This window comes from Papio anubis, chromosome 9, assembly GCF_008728515.1.
Source record: "Papio anubis isolate 15944 chromosome 9, Panubis1.0, whole genome shotgun sequence".
Classification (NCBI taxonomy): Eukaryota; Metazoa; Chordata; class Mammalia; order Primates; family Cercopithecidae; genus Papio; species Papio anubis.
Window position 1 is genome coordinate 126,640,778 of NC_044984.1, and position 13,760 is coordinate 126,654,537.

Below are 13,760 nucleotides of genomic sequence, written 5' to 3' on the forward strand. Positions count from 1 at the left end.
CCGGAAAGTACAAGTGTTGGTGAAAATGCAGAGAAACTGGAATCCTTGTGCATCGCTGGTGGGAAGGAGAGTGGTGTAGCTACTGCAGAAGAGAGCGTGGAGGGTCCTCAAAAAATTAAAACTAGACCTACCGTTGGATCAGCAATTCCTCTCTGGGTAAACATCCAAAAGAGTTAAAGGCAACAGCTGGGCACGGTGGCTCACACCTGTAATTCTAGCACTGCGGGAGGCTGAGGCAGGAGGATCACCTGAGGTCGGGAGTTCAAGACCAGCCTGGCCAACATGGTGAAACCCCGTCTCTACTAAGAGTACAAAAAATTAGCCGGTCGTGATGGCAGGTGCCTGTAATCCCAGCTATTTGGGAGGCTGAGGCAGGAGAATCACTTGAACCCGGGAGGCAGAGGTTGCAGTCAGCCAAGATCACACCACTGCATTCCAGCCTGGGCAACAGAGCAAGACTCCGACTCAAGAAAAAAAAATTGAAGGCAAGATCTCAAAGAGATATTTGCACAGCCATGTTCATACAACATTATTCACAATAGACAACAGGTGAACACAGCCCAGGTGTCCATTGACATGAACAGATAAACGCAATGCAGTCTACCCATACAATGGGACATTATTCTGCCTTAAAAAGGAAGGAAATTCTAACGCAGGCTGCAAGGTGGATGGACCTCAAAGACATTAGGCGAAGTGAGCTGAGCCAGTGACAGAAGGACAAATCCCGTCTGATTCCGCTTATATGAGGTCCCCAGAATCATCAGATTTAGAGAAAGTAGAACAGAGGTTGCTAGAGCTGGGGGAGGGCAGTGGGGATTTTGTGCTTCCTGGCGACAGGGTTTCCGTTTGGGAGGATGGGAAGGTTCTGGAGGTGGGCGCTGGTGATGGCTGCACAGCAACATGAATGTGCCTCCTGCTGCTGAAGATGCAGTTTTAAGAATGGTTAAAAATGGTTAAAACGGCAAAACTTATGTCATGCATATTTTGCCACAATTAAAAATAATTAATTGCTGCCATGGGCGGTGGCTCACACCTGTTATCCCAGCACTTCAGGAGGCCGAGGCAGGCAGATCACAAGGTCAAGAGATTGAGACCATCCTGGCCAACATGGTGAAACCTCATCTCTACTAAAAATACAAAAAATTAGCTAGGCATGGTGGTGGGCACCTGTAGTCCCAGCTACTCAGGAGGCTGAGGCAGAAGAATCGCTTGAACCTGGGATGAGGAGGCTGCAGTGAGCCGAGATCACGCCACTGCACTCCAGCCTGGGTGACAGAGCGAGGCTCCATCTCGAAAAAAAAAAAATTAATTGCATCTAAAATTTACCGTCACAACATTTATACTGGTCTTAGCCAAAAACCATGGCCTGGCCAAATTGACATCTAAAATTAACCATCTCATACTGAAATCGAGGGCTGAGGAGGAAGGGATAGATTCTGGGGAGGGAAATCGAGAATGGGGTTGAGTTTCCAAGAGAGGAGAGATGGGTGCTAAGGAGACAAAACCAGTGGTGGATGGAAGAGCCGGGTCCCTGCTTGGGCTCCCCTGCTGGGGCCGCTGGGAGTCACTGGGTTCGCTGGGGGTCGCTGGGGTCGCTGGGGGTCGCTGGGGTCGCTGGGGTCGCTGGGGTCGCTAGGGGTCGCTGGGGGTCGCTGGGGTCGCTGGGGGTCGCTGGGGTCGCTGTTTCTCCCAACACCAGCTCGGTTTTCTCTGCTGTGACCAAGGAGGATGGGGTAAAGGGCTTGCATGCCGACACAGCGTCCCCTCCTGTCCTTGTCACCCCAGATCGCAGCAGAAACAGAGGCAACCCAGTGACGGGAGATCAGGGAGTGGGAGGGTGGGGGGCTCTGGGGTCGGAGGTCATGGCTGCCCCGAGGAGGGCTGAGACCTCGCTGAGACCTCACAGCCGGGGCCCTGACTCCTGGAGTCCACTCTGTTGAGCCACAGGACACAGTTCTAGGCATCCTGGGGTGGTGCCCTAGAGGCTCGGCTCCTCCTCCTCCCTCTGCTGGGAGCTGGTGGATGCCGCCAAGTCCAGAAACATCTCTTGAACATTGCTCAGCCCGTCCGCACGCACCTTTGCCCTGGGTCTGACAACTTCCCTCTGCGTTCCCAGGATCTCCCCCTGGGGGCTGTGCTGGAGGACTGGGGGTGTGGCTTCTTTACCCTCCCTCAGTCGCACAACCTCTGAGCCTGCCGCCTCCAGGGCGTCTGCTAAAAATGATCGCTTCTGTTGTAATTGAATGTGGAAGTGCGTTCCATCCAGGCAGTGCTGTTATTATCTGGTGTTGAATTTCAAGTAAAATAAAAATTAAAATTCCCAGTGCTGGTTCATCTGCGCTCATGAATCTCATCCCTGCCTGCCACGCGGTGCGCTGGGCGTTCACAGAATGGTCGTGCCAATGGCATCAGAGAGGTAATTATATTTATAATTGGACACATAAATCAGCTTCTTTTTTTGTGAGGCTGGATCTCAATGTGGTGTGGTGCATGAGCTGTGTACATGTGTGTGTACAAGGATATGCATGCAGGCCTGTGCTCATATATGTAGGCATGTGTGTGTGTGCACACGTGTGCATGTGTGTGTTGCACGAGTGTGTGTACACAGATGTGCATGTGAGTGTGCACGTGTGCATGTGTGTTGCATGAGCATGTGTGCACGGATGTGCGTGTGAGTGTGCACGTGTGCACCTGTTCAGTGGATATTTACTAGCAAACTCCCCTCTAATAGCTCCTTGCCGTATTCCTGGGCAGACCAGGGTGAACAAACAGGATGGCCTGACTTTGTTTTTCTTGGCCCCAGATGGTGGGACCTAAGTGTGCTGGACATCCAGGGAAAGTGGACGCCACCCCCCAGGGCCTGCCACCAGGAGCTTGTGCAGATTCTGGCGTTTGGGATGGACAGAGTGCCTGGTAGCAGCGCTGGCTGGCGGGGTTGACCCTGGGTGCCCAGGAAGGCACCTGCCCTCATGGCACATCTACAGGCTTGCCCGGTTCCCTTCCACAGAGCGATTCCTCCTGCTCTCATACCTGTGAGGCTGTGTCCAGCTGAGCGGAGCAGCAGTTGCTTGAGAAGGACCGACACTGCGGTTGCCTAGGCAACCCCTCCCTGGCTAACCAAGGCCGGTTTTGTTCAGACTCTGAGCAGCAGCCATGTGCTCAGGGAAGGCAGCCCCTCCCCAGCCCCTGTGTGACACCCCACTGGCCTCAGCCCACGGTGGAATTCAGTCAGCCTCGCCATGGTTGGAGAGACCCGAACCAGCCAGGCCACCCTGACGGCGGGACCCAGGGAGGGTCTGAGGGGCTACGGGGAAGTTGTCCTCACTCTCACAAAGGGACATGAGGAAGGGCTGGGTCCTGGGGCTCTGGGATGGTGACACAGGAGGGGGCTGTGGGGTGGGCAGCTGCTGTGCCGTCCCTATGAGGGATGAGCTGCCTCTTATCCTTTCAGTCACTTTTCAGGTGGGTTTTCTGTTACAGCTGAGAGTGTCCGGATGGGTGCAGGGACTGAGTATTCATTGGTGATTTTTACACTCAGGATCCAGAGCTGAGGCTTCTTATGTATGTGGCGCGTGGCTCCGTGGCCCCGGGCCAGAAACCCAGAACTGAGCCTTCTTATCTACATGGCGCGTGGTCCTGTGGCCCCTGGGCCAGAAACCCAGAGCTGAGGCTTCTTATGTACGTGGTGTGTGGCTGCGTGGCACCTGGGCCAGAGACCCAGAGCTGAGGCTTCTTATGTACGTGGCATGTGGCACCATGGCAACTGGGCCAGAAACTGAGAGCTGAGGCTTCTTATGTACATGGTGTGTGGCTGCGTGGCACCTGGGCCAGAAACCCAGAGCTGAGGCTTCTTATCTACATGGCGCGTGGCCCTGTGGCCCCTGGGCCAGAAACCCAGGAGCTGGGCTTCTTATAGCCACACATGAGTGGGCTCATTGGCACCTGGGCCAGAAACCCAGAGCTGAGGCTTCTTATGTACATGGTCGCGTGGCTCGCGTGCTTCCTGGGCAGAAACAGGCTGAGGGCTTCTTATATACATGGTGTAAATTGGCTGCAGTGAGCACGCCTGGAGCCAGAAACCCAGAGCGAGACTTCTTATGTAAGTGGTAATGCGTGGCACCAGGCTGACCCAGGCTGGAAGCTTCTTATGTCATGGTGCGTGGCTGCGTGGCACCTGGGCCAGAAACCCAGAGCTGAGGCTTCTTATCTACAGGGAGCATGGCCGTGTGGTGCCTGGGCCAGCTTTTCTGTCAAGGGACTGTGGGCCTCAGCAAACGAAGCCAGAGCTCTCCTTCCTGCCTCTCCAGGAGTGGCTGGCACAGGACCCATATCTCAGCCTTTGCAGGCAACGCTTTGGGCACCCACAGAGAATATGACCAACATGGCGGAATCCCCGGCACCGCCGGAGGCTTTCTGGGCCTTCCACAGACTCACTTGCAAACTCTTCCCTCAGTCCTAACGGTTCCTGGCATCAGGGTTTGGCTCTGCCACGGCCTGAGAGTGACCCTGGACACCGCCTTGTCCCCACCTGAGAGTGACCCTGGACACTGCCCTTGTCCCCACCTGTGAGTGACACTGTTTGCCGCCTTGTCCCCGCCTGTGAGTGACCCTGGACGCCGCCTCCATCCCCCACCTGTGAGTGACCCTGGACGCCACCCCTGTCCCCGCCTGTGAGTGACCCTGGACGCCGTCCCCGTCCCCTGCCTGTGAGTGACCCTGGATGCTGCCCCCAACCCCCGCCTGTGAGTGACCCTGGACGCCGCCCCCATCCCCCGCCTGTGAGTGACCCTGGACACCGTCCCCGTCCCGGCCTGTGAGTGACCCTGGACGCCGCCCCTGTCCACCGCCTGCTGCGGAGGAAGGCAGGAGGGCCTCGCCCTTGCCATGAGTAACTTCTGAGCCTGGTTCCTCACTGGCCGCTGTTTTTGGAAACCCTTTTTGCAGAACTGGCCTCAAAGGCTCAAGGTCAGAGTACCCCCATGAGCTGCTTTGGGAAAGAGATTTCGTCTGACAACAAGGGAGATGCTGAGCCAGGAACCTGTGATGTCACTGGGCTTCTGGGCCAGCAGGAGGCTGAGAAGCACAATACAAAGGTTCCCTTTTGTTTAAATTAAGCAAATTAAGAGGAAGTGGCCCAAATTCCGTCTGTGGGCACCGTTTGCACAGACGGGGTGTCCACAGAAGCTGCTCACCCTGCCCCATCACCTGAGGCAAGACAAGCCTGGTGGTTCTGGGCGCCGCTCTGAGACGTGGGACGCTTTCCCACTCTGTGGACCTCCTGACCGCTGAATGCCTCTTGGATGAGCAGAGGTGGTGGCCTCGGGCTGAGCTGGGCAGTTTCCAGGCCAGACTGGAACGAGCAGCTCCCTCCTCTCCATCCTGGCCAAAGCCTGTCCCTATAGCAGCTCGGGTATGGCTGGAGTCTGAGTCATTGGTCCTTTGTCACTGAGCTGGCTGCTGGCCAGGAACTGGGACACCGAGGCCACGGTGTGGGAGCGGGGGATCTGCCCACATAATGCTGCACGTGGACCTGTGGGGGCTGGTCCCCAAAGCAGCACCCATCATTTGGGATTATGGTCAACCGCGACTGACAGAAGCCCGGCTTTGGAGATTTAAACCAACGGGGGCAGAGAGGCAGTGTCAGGAAGAAGTAACTCCTGAGGATGTCAGTGGGAACTCGGGCTCACTCCTACCCCACCGTCTGCGGTGAGGACGTCTGTAGATCTCATGGCCCCAAAGAGGCTGCCACCCCTCAAGCATCACACCCACATTCCAACAGGGAGAGGGAACAGGGGCAACGGCTAAGTCAGAAAGCCTGAGCCTCTCCCAGAAATCCCTGGGGACTTGACACAAGGTCACATGTCACCACAAAGGCCTCTGGGGAGTGTGGTTTCTAAAGCTGTCCTGCTAAACCCCACACGAAATCGGGTTTGCTAGGAAGCAAAGGGGAGGGTGGGCCCAGTGGATGGCTGATGGCTGCTACCATACCCCGAGGAGAAAACAGAGCAGAGGGGCACGGGCCAAGAGGTCAAGGGACCAAGAGGTCAAGAAGTCAAGGGACCAAGAGGTGAAGAGGGCAAGGGACCAAGGGGGGCAAGGGGCCAAGAGGTCAAGAGGTCAAGGGACCAAGGGGTCCAGCCCTTCATCGAAAGGGCCAGGCAGGCAGGGCACGAGACACGCCTGAGTGGAGAAGGTGGCTGCGCACAAGTGAAAATGGACATTTTGAGTTCATTTAAAAAGTTATGTCACGTGTTTGTTTTTAGAGCGGTTTAGGCTTATGAGAAATCGAGCAGAAAGTACACAGTCCCTCCCCCGCCACCAATGTCCCCTGTAATTAACATGTTATGCTGGCAAGGTGCACCTGTTACCACCGACGGGCCGACATCACACGCGGTCAGTTACAAAATTCCACACTCGCGTCGGGCCCCCTGTGCTGCACATCCTGTGGATTTTGACAAATGCATAATGAGCCAGCATTGGACACCACGTGTGACTGGTCCCAGTCTAAACTCTCGGAGGAGTGGGGTTCACATGCGCCAGGAGGCGGCCGACGCGGCAGTGCCCCAGGTGCTGGGAGGGCCAAGTGCCCCGCTTTTCCCCGGCCCTGGCACACCTGAACAGAGGCGTCATAGCTGCTCTCTTCCTGCGGAGGCGGGGATGGAGACTATTTCAGAGGCAGCTTTCTCCTTTTCTACGGCTCTGACACAGCTATTCATTCTTCACAGCAGGCAGGTTTGCTGAGTGAACGTCGGCCCGATGACGGCGTCCTCCGCGTTTTGTCTGTAATTATTACACTTAGTCCAGGTGTAATTACCCATAATTTGAGGAGGAAAGCGGTCGTGTATTTACCTTGTAATTTGCGGTCACGTTAGACTGATGTCGGCCTCTTCCTGCAGAAAGCTCTGGAACCCTTGAAGAATCTTCAGAGCACAGACAGCACAGCGAGGCGTGAGTGTGCGGCCGCTGGTGCGGGCAGCAGAGCGTCCTGGCTGCCTGGGTGGGTCCATTGCACAAGCTGCTCTCCTGGGCTGTGTCCTGGGGACAGCTCAGGTCTGGACTTTGGCCGAACTCATGCAGTCCAGCCCGGACCTGTTCCCACCTGGCCAAGCTCCCTGCTGGCTCCCCTCCCCTGGGCTGCCTTCACCTACATGCCAAGTGACCAGATGCCTGCTGTACAGAAGGTCGCGTCACAGTGGGGGTGCCCAGCTCTCCCCGTGCGGCGGAGGGAAGCCTCTGTAACCGTGGGCTTGCACATGTGAGGTGTGAGCGCCCTAAGCCCCGGCGAGGGTCCAGCAGGGCTGCCTCAGGCAGCACGACCTTCAGAGCAGCTTTGAGGAGGAGGGGTGCGTGTGTAGCTGGGACAGGGAGGGAGGGTGGGGAGGGTCATGCTGGGAGCATCTCCAGAGCTTCCTCAGAATCCTGGCCGCTCAGGGCATCACAGAGGCTGACATCCCAAGAAACGCCGCAGAGGCGCCGTGAAGGGCGCTGTGGAAGGAGGGAGCATCAGGCTGGGCCCTGCGTGGCCACTGTGGCATTCCTGCTGTGGCCTCCCTGCTGCCCCCCAGCCCTGGCCCAGCCTGACCCCCAGGGCTGTGCAGCCCCTTCCAGCACATCCCCTGCACCTGCTCTGCCCCTTTTCCTCCTGAGGCCAGCGTGTCGGAGGCCACAGCGCAGCGTGTTCCCTGCGTTGGCTCCCACAGGAGCCCCTTTCTGTGGAGGCCATGAGGACGACCACGGAGTGCCATTCACGCAGACGTATTTTCTCACCGTTCTGGAGACGGCAAAGCCATGGCCAAGGTGTCGCTGGTTCCTCAGAGGCTGTCAGGGGTTGGGGGAGGTCTGCCCCAGGCCTCCCTCCTGGGCCGTCTCCATCTCCCTGAACCCGCCTCTACGTCCAAATCCTCCCTTTCCGTAAGCTCTGGAGGGGTGGGGCCAGGCCCTCCTGTGTGTCTGGCCCTGGGAAGGGGGTGGCTCCTGCCTGCAGCCCATGAGGACGTCCCAGGGAGGCCCTGCGGGCCCCTCTGCATCCCAGCCCTTCCTGTCTTTGTCCTTCATACCACACGGGACACAGGCGGTCGGGAGATGGAGGCGGCGGTGTGTCTCCTTCACGCAGTGGGCTCCTTGGCTGAGCTGTGCGGTAGCCGTTCATTAAGCCGGCCGCAGCATCCTAGTAGCTTAATTATGGTCTTCATTACAAGGGAAGATCAATAGCCAGAATGATGAAAGCTCAAAGATAATGGAAACAATTAAAGTGCTTTGTCTTAGGTGACACTAAAGCTGTCTGGTTTGAGGAATCCTCCTCCAGCCCGGCCTTCCAGCTCCTCCAAGGGTCCACTTGGGTTAAATGGAAAACAGCTGTCCACCCAGCCCAGCGCAGGCTGTGGATGGAGCTCCGGGCAGCACGCTACCCTCTACCCCACGTGCGTCCAATGTGGGTGCAGATCCTGGTGCTGGACCGGTTTCTGGGTGAGCTGGGGAGACGCGTCTGCGTTACCCATGTCCGCCGGGGACCCAACCGCCCTTCTCCTCTGGGGACACTGTGGTTGATGTACACTTCAGTCCCCAGGGGCTTTCCAGTCTAGATGGAAAGACGGATGCGCATCAGATCATCACACCATGGCATTTCTGCACGCTCGGGTGAGTGTGAAAGAAGGAACACCGTGGCCAAGAGCAAGCCAGGCCATCCTGACCCATCCTGGGAGGGGCTGAGGTTGGGAAGATGAGGGCAGTGACGCCGATGGAGGGGACAGTGGACCCCGAGGTGGGAGAGGGCCTGGCCCATCCGAGGAACCCGGAGAGGACCAGAGGTTAGAACGCGGTGAGACGGAGGGAGAAGGAGGCCGTGAGCCGCAGACGTGGCAGGGGCTTCATTCCCAAAGCCGCAGAGCCCACTAGGACTGTTGAAGGGTCCCTCGAGGACAGAAAGGGCTTCTTAGGGCGAGGGTGGCTACGTGTGGAGCTGCGCAGGGCCCACGTCCACCCACGACGGTGAAGCCTGAGCACACTGGGCCAAGGATGAGCCGCTGTCCACGGGACTCGCAGAGGTGGCTGTGGAGGCCACAGGACTGAAGTGGTTCTGCTTCTGGGGCGAGGACGGAGACCCTGAGGGAACACAGTGGGTTTCGGTGCCCGACGGCCGCACCTGCGCCGACCACCTGCCTCCCGCGGCTTCTGCTATAGACGAAGCACCCGGCTCACTCTGGTGACACCGAACCTGGCAGCTTCCCCTACACATCGCCACGGACAGCAGGGCCCTGTGAGAGGCAGGCAGTGCAGGACGGAGCTCCCAGAGAGGGGGTCACGGGTGCGGCTGGGTTCAGTCCAGAGCCCAGAGGCCTTGGCTGCCGTGAGCGTGGAGGGGGATGGATGCTAAGATGACAATTTCTCCAGCTTCATTTCTCAGGCCAGAAACTTGCCCGAGAGCCCCCTCGCCGAGTCCACCCCACCCTGCGCAGCCTCCACTGTGAAATGTGTCCTCTCCCCTCACTGTCGCTGCTCTGAGGGACCACGTGAGTTCCTGACCACGGGCCCTGACCTAACGGGGCACCAACCCAAGTGAGGCCAGTCAGTGCCCTCTGGGGCCTCTTCCCTTGGAATCAGAGAGACAATTTGGTTAAAATACAGATTCCCAGGCAGCCGTCGTCTCTGTGGCCACGCAGCGGCTCTGCTCCATATGGCTCCAGCCCTGCCGCCTGCACCCCGCTCTCCTGACTGCCCGTGGACGCGTCTGGATGGATCCCCTGGGCAGCTCCAGCCGGAGCCCACTCCTCAGGTCCAATGGCCAGGTGGTCACACAGCCACCCCTCGCTGCACAGGAGGGTGGAAACGCCGTCCTCATTCTGGGAGCCCTGTGCCTGGGCCCCATCGCTGCCAGGAAGGTAAAGAGCGGGTGGGTGCGTGTGTGAGGACGGCCCTCAGACCGTGCCACAGCAGCCCCTCACCAAGCTCAGGGCAGGGGGCTTCCTGCAGCCGCGATTCCTGCAGCAGGGCACTGAGGCGGCAGGGCATGGATGGGGCTGGCAAAGGTGAGAGCAGCCAGGTGGGACTCGACCTTCCAGCGTCCACCGCCATCTCCCCAGAGTTAGATCTTGGGGGTTTACACGCGCCTCCTAATTAGGCAGGTTCAGGTGGGTTCCCACCACTCACCATCAGCCCCGACGGCGCCTGGGGCCAGAGGGAGCCGTGACCGTTGCCACGTCCTCTGCTTGCGCTGAAGGCCCCCGACTCCCCCGTTCATTTGGTTCCCGTGGGCTCCTGCGTAGCCTTTCTTCTGCACGAGAGATGATTCTTTCCCACACTCGCCCCAGCTCACCCTGCCTCAAGAATTCCAGGAGGTCTGGGCTACCCAGATGCACGGGGCAGGGACCCAAGTCTGACGGCCGTGGGGTTCCTGTGGACTCTGCTAGCCTGGGCCTGGCTCGTGCCACGTGGAAGGTTCTGCACCTGCTACCTGCCCTGCACCTGCCTGGCATCCCCAGGTCCACACCTGCCGTAGGTGCCCACCTCGTAGAGCACTTTCTGCTCCCTCTGAGTGTCTCGGCTTTTTGCATTCATGGGAAGGGTTTTTTTTTTCTCTTTCTGGTTTGTGTTTTGGAAAGGCTCTTTTTCTCTCTCTGGTTTGTGTTTTGCAAAGGCCTGAAAGCAAGCTGTTCTGTGTCGCTGGAACATATGAAAGGAAGTGTGATTCTCCACACACAGTTGCTCCTGGGTGCAGACCCTGGGAATGCAAAGTTTCAGGAAGTAAACACCAACAGACCCGAGTCAGAAGCACCAGATGGTGGGGCTGGGACGGCAGAGCCAGCTCCCTGGAGGCGGGCACGTCCCCCGCCGAGCTGCGTGAGTCACTCTCTGCAGGGCCGGGAAGCCGCTGCCTCCCTCCTCCAACTTCAGGTGCCTCCCAGGAGGCCAGAAGGAGGGGAGGATGATGGCAGAGCTCACGTCAAGCCGCCAGCATCCCTTCTTCTGCCCAGGGTGTGAAACCAGCACTCAGCCGGGCAGCATCTTGGGGACTGCCTGGGGCAGGGAGGTCACCCCTGCAGAGAGGAGGTTGGGCCAAGACTGTCCTGCTGGGGCTGGGCAGGGGTCTTGGGTGGAATCGCACCAGGGCCGGGCCACGCATGGATGGAGGAGGGAGCTGCCCGGCTTGGGGGCTGCAGAACAGATCGTGCTCTCAAATCTGCTCCCAAAGGGGACGTTCTGCATGTGGGGCCACCGCCCAGAGTGCAGCCCAATCCCCGTGTCTGTCAAAGGCAGCCACGCCTGTCTCAGAACCTCAGCTGGGTTGGAGCAGGCCCTGGTGGGTTCAGGGGACTTGCAGCCCTGAGCAGTGGGGGCTCCAGAGTGTCTGTGGTGGTGGGGGCAGGCGGCGGCACCGGCTTCCGTCTGCTTTTGAATACTCAGGAGGAGAGGGGACGGTCTGACAATATCTGTCTCTGGTGAGGATACGTTAAACTTCAGTCGTTCGTCAGAGACGACAGAACCAGCTGTGCTTCCTGAAGCAACATTTCACGTTTACGTAGGACTGAGGAAGCTGACGTAAGACGGACCGAGGGCTGCTGCCTCTGTGGTTTTCCCACTGGCCGCCGCTTCGATGGGTGGGTACTGGCGGGCCCGGGGTGGGAGGGTCTGGAGGCCGCAGCAGCACCAGTGAGACCAGACCTCAGGAGTCCCTGGGCCCAGGCCCAGCCCCAAACTGCACGGGAGGCTGGAGCCTGATCACGTCTAAGTCACTTCGGATAAACCTGAAGTTCCTTCACAGTGGAGAAGGAAGAGACTCGGGCTCCAGACAACGTTGCATTTTTCAGGTTTGCTTTGGTTGCAAGTGACAGAAAATCTATCTGAACTCATTTTGGAACAAGGAATGCGCTAGAAGGGTGTCATGCAATCAAGGGCAGAAGCCTGTGGCCCATCTCCAGACTCAAAGGGGTCCACAAGCCCTCCAGCGCCGGGTCCTACGAACTTCTCCCTCCCCAGGCGGGAAAGGCCGGTAGCTCTGGGGTCCCCGTGCTCGTGGGATCTGTCACCAGACTCTTGCCTCGTTCTCCGTCCTGGCCGGCTGGCTGGTCCACAGGCGTGCTGATTCCACACGGAGGCTGCCCCAGGACCGTGCGCTGGAGCTGGGGGGGGTGTTTCCCAAAGGGTGGGGTCCCGAAGGAAGAGGGTGTGAGGGCTGGGCAAGGTCGCAGCAGCCCCAGAAGCCCAGTTCTCTACCGTACCCGCATCCCTGGCTCTGGCACCCCGTGTTCAGGGAACCAGCCAAGAACCCCCCACTGTTCTCCAGTGAGAGTCCCCACCTTGGCTTGGAGGCACCGCTGGCTCCCTCGGTGATGCTGGCTGAGCTGAAGGGTCTGTGTGCCTTGGCCTGGACAGTAAGAGCTCCTGTCGCCTGGGCACACCAGAGCCCACAGTGCCGGGGCCTCCCTGCGAGCTCCGGCCGGGGTTGGGAGGGCCCCATGGGTCTCCGCCAGGTGCACCCTTCCGCCCCATGCAGGTGGGCCTGGCTGCCGAGGCACTGGCCAGAGGGGCCTCTGCCGAAGGAGGGAGAGACCAGAGACCAGCCCCCCAGGCTCTGGGGTCTTGAGCAAGCCATGCCTCCATCTCCCCACCCTGCACCTGCACTCGGGGGCTGTGAATCCTGTGGGCTCTGCTCCAGCCCCAAGAGCTGTTTCCTGTTACTTGCTACAAAAAGCCCCGAGCAAGTGCCAAACACTGAGTCGGGGGACGACATCCGCGGCACGGGGAAATGCTGGCTGCTGGGGCGGCCGCGGCCGCTAATCTCAGCGACTTCAAACAAAATGTTCGCCCTCGGCATCAAACCAGGCATCACGGCCATGTTGTCATCAAGCGCAGCCACGTGGCTGGTCGGCGGGGGAAGGCGCGGTCCCCGGTGGCCCAGCGTCTCTGAGTGACCAGCCTCCTCTGCTGTCGTGTGTCCCCCTCTGACCCTCTGAATTCTCGTCACTCAGCCAGAGGCTGGGAGCAGGGCATGAAGATAGGTGGGAAGGAGGCCTGAGTGCCAGGCCTGCAGGGACGCCCACACCTGTCGGGGCCCAGCCCCATGGGAATGCGGTCCCGCTGCACACCCGAGTGGAACCGCAGAGGCAAGGCCGCCGGCCGCCCTCCTTCACGGCTGGCTTCGTGCTCACTGCCGGGCTGATGCCGGAGCTGGAAACCTCCTCGGTGGGACACCGTCTGCCCCTCCACACCCTGGAGACAGCTGGGCCCCAACTGCCCCCACCCAGCCCTCGTCACACCGTATTCTGACCCCTGCAACTCTCTGTGGACTGAAGGAGGCAGTGGCGGTGCCAGAAAAGTCTCGCCACACTCTTCACGAGACACTGGAGACAGACACAGGGGAAGCCGTTCCCCCACTGAGCTAACGGACCAAACACGCCTCAGTGTAACGCGAGGCGCCTGAGTGCACGTGGGGCGTCGCGGCTGCCCCAACACGGGAGGGAGGCTTAGCACAAAGTTATTCCAGGAAGGGCCAGAGCCGCTTCCCAATCACAACTCGGGATTACTGCTGTAATCACTGCTGGTGGAACGGGGCCACGGACCCTGCACATGACCCACCTCCCTTGGGGGAAGCCAGACAGAAAAGCCAGTTTTCTGCAGTCCTTTCTGCCTCTCCAGACAATGTTGAACCATGGGGGAGATTAATCAGCACAACATAGGTGGGTCTGCGTGAGCCCCCAGCGCCCGGTTCATCACTCCTTCTTGCAGGTGTGCATTCATTGATTGACTCCTTTTCCTCCCTCCCT